Here is a 6,000-nt window from a genome sequence, read left to right as displayed (position 1 = left end):
TGACTGAAACCAGCCCACTGAAGGAACAATGGGCTGGGAGGTCAGTTCCTTAAACATAATTATGCAAATTCATGACACCTGGGTTAAAATAAAATCTCAGGATGTACCACAATTCACGGATCACATTAACTCGGTGGACCGGCACATCAAATTCACCAGGGAGGATATGAAAAGTGGCAGGTTAGCCTTCTTGGACTGTGAGATTTCCATCAGTATGGGGGACATCTAAAAGCTGATGTGTACCGTAAACCTACACATACGGATCAGTATTTAAAGTTTGACTCTCATCATCCACTGGAGCACAAACTGGGTGTCATTAGGACGGTACAACACAGAGCGAACACCATCCCCACTGACACAGCGGCCAGGGAGGCAGAACAGCAGCACATCAAGAAGGCCCTGAGTAAATGTGGTTATCCCAGCTGGACGTTTGTCAAAGCTGGAAAGGCACCTAAAGAAAGCTCCAGCCAATCCAGGAGAGAAGGACAACCGCTGCCCAAGCGAAAACCTCTAGTGATCCCATATGTGTCAGGAGTATCGGAGCAGTTGAGATGCATTTTTTCTAAACACCGGGGCTCTGTGGCTTTTAAACCCCAAAACACGCTGCGCCAAAAACTGGTCTACCCCAAGGATCGGGTCCCCCGACACAAACAGAGTAACATAGTGTACGCTGTTAAGTGCCAGGAGGATTGCCAGGATTTATACATCGGGGAAACCAAACAACCTCTGGCGAAGCGGATGGCACAACACAGAACACCTCGTCAGGCCAGGACTCTGCAGTCTATTCACACCTACAGGCCAGTGGACACTCTTTCAATACACATCTTGGACAGGGAGGAACACTGGTTTGAGCGTGGAGTCAAGGAGGCCATTTACGTGAAAAGGGAAAGACCATCTCTGAATCGAGGAGGGGGCCTAAGGGTACATCTTTCGCCATCTTACAATGCTGTGATTGCAGCCATTCCCCAACTCTCTGTGAATGGTACTCATGGCCATTGATCAGTGGTCTTTGATCAGTGGGTTTTGGTCAGTGGTTGTTGATCAATGGTCATGAGAATTTGCATAATTACAGTTTTTTCTGAATGCTTAAACCCTAACTGTGATTCTTATAGCACAATTTCTAAAACTATTAATACTTATAGCAAAACCACTCACTGAGTTTGCAAAACTAAAAGCACAAACACTGCTTTGCACTCAGTTTGCCATTTTGTAACACACTTTGAAAACCTGTAGCTACAATCCACTGCACGGCACTCTTTTTGCAGAACTGTAAACACAACTCACTGCTTTACACTCAATTTCCAAATGATCAACGCACTTCTAGCAAAATTATACACATTTATGGCCATTCTTTACACTATTTTGCCAACTGTCTGGCACACTGTCACATGTGAAAACTTTTTTAGATAATTAGTTCACTTTGCAATCAGCCTAAGCACTATAATACAGCTAAGCTCTGTGTGTGGAGTACAATGGAGGGAGCAGGAAGGGTGAGAAGTAGAGGAGGCCGAGGAAGAGGATGTGGAGGTGAAGAAATAGGACAAAGAGGACGACAAGGACAAGGAGGAGCAAGAGGAGGACGAGGAGGGGGGAGAGGAAGGGTAAGAAGAGTAAGAAATAGAATTGCTGATGACATCAGAGCTACAATAGTGGACCATGTAATCATCCATGGAGTGACCCTGAGGGAAGCTGGCCAACGGGTTCAACCTAACTTGAGCCGCTACACTGTAGCAAGCATCATAAGGACATTTTGAAATGAGAGTCGGTTAGTACAGTCACTTTGCACTAAGATTTGTAGCACTGCCATATGCCAATGAGAAACACAACAATACCATAGATGTAAAATTCCAGAAGATATTTTCCCCAGTGCTTGGACTAGAGGACATTGCATGTGATGTAGACAAAACTTTGTGACCGGACCCAGAGAGACGACACGATGTAGACTGATTTCTTTTTTTCCTCAGTGAAATTACTATTTTGTTTTGACTTGGAAATAAACACTTGTGTTTGTTTTGTTGTGTATGAATAAACACCAGTACTTGAAGTTTGGATCCGTCTATGTTTATGGACCTATGACAACAGTATGAGCTCAATCTGACATGGCCTACCTTGTGCACAGAGAAAGCAAAAGCCAGATGTGTTTTTCATTCATACCATCAGTGTGTAGTTGGTGCAATGTGTGCTTATTAATGTGATGGCTTGTGTTAACTGTTGGATACCAAAATACCATTTTTACAAAGGTGTGGAGAGTTAAGCAAGGGTTATTCGCTTTTACAAGAAAACTACAATGTTTTGCTAATTGGGTGAAGAGTTTCCTTATTTGTGTGTAGAGTTTTGCAAAAATAGCCAATAGTTACAAAAAATGTGCTTAAGCCATCAGAAAAAACTGTAAGATTAAGGAACTGACCTCCCAGCCCATTGTTCCTTCAGTGGGCTGGGTTCAGTCATTATGCAAATGTACTGTTTATAAGACTGGGGAAACCTGCAGTCAGCTGAGACTGAAGAAGTCACTTGGATGACGCTACGCTACGTCCAGATGAACAGAATCAACTTTTTGGAGATTACCATCGCACTTTTTCAATAGCATGTAGAAAAACTGAGAGATGCTGGTAAAATGACACTTCTTTCTTGTTATTTTGAGATATCTAAAGGGATTAAATGTGTAGTGTTCTTTACACAGACAGAAAAGCCAGTTTGGTCCATTATGTAAAATCAGTTTGATGTCCTCTGCACTAAAGGCTGGCTCTAAAATGGATCAGATCCACAAAGTCTGATGTTAAAATGTTCAGTTTAACAGTATTACAAAGCATATTTACAGTCTTAACCTCACATTTCCTCCACTGTTTAACATGGCAAATTGGGCAAGATTAAAACACACAATTTTTTGTTAGTTAAACAAAAAAAGAAAAAGGTTTTTACCATATTTTATTCTTTTACATATGCTGACAGCCTCTTGCAGCTTGCAGCACTATTCCTGGACACCTTGACCTTTCTGCACTCATTCCTGGCTGAGGAATTGTAAAATTTGTTGCTTCTATAGTTAAATAAATATTTGGTACGTTACTAAATATTTACTATCATATAAGTAGGGATGGGGAGTGTTTCTTTTAGAGCCGTGTCTTTAGTAAAAGAAGTAATAAAATGCTGAAAACAGCTCTTTACATATGAAACTGTATTATTGGCAAATTGTGTAAAAAAAAATCCCCATCAGTGTTATATTGATTAGTAGTACTGCTGTAGATGTTTAGAACCTAGCACTGTGTCATGTTAACTGTATGTACCTACAGCAGGATTAAAAATATTAATGAAAAATGAATCTATAAAAAAACCCCAGTCAAGTTGCTGGTTATATTATACTGGATGTGCAGCCTGAGAAGTGCAAGCTACAGCTTTGGTGAGTGAAATTCTAGTCATTTAGTAGTCCTACTCACATTGACTTACTCAATATGACTGCATTGCACCTGCACAGTCTTTGAATACAGATTGCTAACCAAGTTAGTTATCCTGATGAATTATCACTCAATCCTCTGATTCGTATAAATTAACCTCTAGCTGGAAAACGCAACATGGTGGCAGTGAAATGAATACACTGAAGCTTCAGAATGCTGAAGTGTCTAACGTTGGCGTCATGGACGGGTTTCAAGGTTCCAGACCAATCTCTCCCGTTTGTCTTCTGCTTTGCCTCTGCAATCTAAGAGAGAAAACTGTGACTACATTTCACTGCGAATGTACTGTGTGTGGATGGTTGTAAGCGTGCAGTGAAAATCCATTATTTATTTCTTTTTTGGAATAGCAAAGTGACTTGAGCCCTCCTGTCAAAGTTGGTTGCTAGTTCAGTTCAAATGGTCTGCTGTCAACCTGTTGATGTCATGGTGGCTATGTCCTTTATTTATACTGTCGATGGAAAAGACCAAGCACAATTCCAGGTTTTCTAAATGGTGTGTCAAAGAGTTCAAGAATACAGTTAGATTTTCAGGCTCAAGTGCCCTCATACAGATGATTTTACATGAAAAGTGGCATGGCTTTGCAAAACTAGCCTTTTGACCTGTTACTATATTTTGGCTTGGGTTACATTCCTACTTAATTGTACAAAAGTATGCATTATACAGGGTGGGCTATTTATATGGATACACTGTAATAACACGGGAATGGTTGGTGATATTAAAGTCCTGTTTGTGACACATTAGTATATGTGAGGGGACAAACTCCTCAAGATGGGTGGTGACCATGGTGGCCATTTAGAAGTCGGCCATCTTGGATACGACTTTTGTTTTTTCAATAGGAAGAGGGCCATGTGACACATCAAACTTATTGGTAATGTCACAAGAAAAACAATGGTGTGCTTGGTTTCAACGTAACTTTATTCTTTCATGAGTTATTTACAAGTTTCTGACCACTTATAAAATGTGTTCAATGTGCTGCCCATTGTGTTGGATTGTCAGTGCAACCCTCTTCTCCCACTCTTCACCCTCTTCAGCCAGCACAGGCATCCAGTACCCGTAGTTTCAGGTGCTGCACATCTCGTATCTTCACACCATAGACAATTGCCTTCAGATGACCCCAAAGATAAAAGTCTAAGGGGATCAGATCGGGAGACCTTGGGGGCCATTCAACTGGCCCACGACGACCAATCCACTTTCCAGGAAACTGTTCATCTAGGAATGCTCAGACCTGGCACCCATAATGTGGTGGTGCACCATCTTGCTGGAAAAACTCAGGGAACGTGCCAGCTTCAGTGCATAAAGAGGGAAACAAATCATCATGTAGCAATTTCAAATATCCAGTGGCCTTGAGGTTTCCATTGATGAAGAATGGACCCACTATCGTTGTACCCCATATACCACACCAAACCCTCACTTTTGTTGTTCCAACAGTCTTGGAGGGATCCATCCAATGTGGGTTAGTGTCAGACCAATAGTGGTGGTTTTGTTTGTTAACTTCACCATTCACATAAAAGTTTGCCTCATCACTGAACAAAATCTTCTGCGTGAACTGAGGGTCCTGTTCCAATTTTCGTTTTGCCTATTCTGCAAATTCTGTGCGCCTATCTGGGTCATTCTTGTTGAGATGCTGCAGTAGCTGGAGTTTGTAAGGGTGCCATTTGTGAGTAGCTAATATCTGCCGAAGGGATGTTCGACTAATGCCACTCTCCAGTGACATGCGGCGAGTGCTACGCTGTGGGCTCTTGCTGAATGAAGCTAGGACAGCCACTGATGTTTCTTAATCAGTGACAGTTTTCTTGCGTCCACATTTTGGCAAATCCAACACTGAACCACTTTCACGAAACTTAGCAAGCAGTTTGCTAACTGTAGCATGGGAGATGGGTGGTCTCGTAGGGTGACCTGGATACTGCGTTCACCAGATATCAACACAATTTTGATCTGCTCCTCACGTGTTAACCTCTTCGACATGTCAATGGCTGTGAACAAAGAGAAACTTATAAATAACTCATGAAAGAATAAAGTTATGTTGAAACCAAGCACACCATTGTTTTTCTTGTGACATTACCAATAAGTTTGATGTGTCACATGGCCCTCTTCCTATTGAAAAAGTTGTATCCAAGATGGCCGACTTCTAAATGGCCACCATGATCACCACCCATCTTGAGGAGTTTGCCCCCTCACATATACTAATGTGCAACAAACAGGACTTTAATATCACCAACCATTCCCATGTTATTACGGTGTATCCATATAAATGGCCCACCCTGTATTATTGGGTCATAATCTTTGTTTTATTAATGTGTAATGAAACAAAGACAGACATTATTAGTAATGTGTATCATTTTGAAGTTCGACACAGGTATGATTCTAATGCAGGGCGTAATATAGGATATCATATTACTATATTTATATTTTAAAATCCATAAAATAACAAGTACTTGAAAAAAAGTATAAAATAAATCATAAGAAGTCCAATAAATTTAATAATAAATCAATTTAGTTTAGACTGTGCTCGCTTTAGGCACTGACTCTCTTTCACCCTTTAAGTTCAAAGAAA

The sequence above is a fragment of the Astatotilapia calliptera genome, chromosome 15, assembly GCF_964374335.1.
Source record: "Astatotilapia calliptera chromosome 15, fAstCal68.1, whole genome shotgun sequence".
Classification (NCBI taxonomy): Eukaryota; Metazoa; Chordata; class Actinopteri; order Cichliformes; family Cichlidae; genus Astatotilapia; species Astatotilapia calliptera.
Note: the sequence above shows the minus strand (reverse complement) of the source record.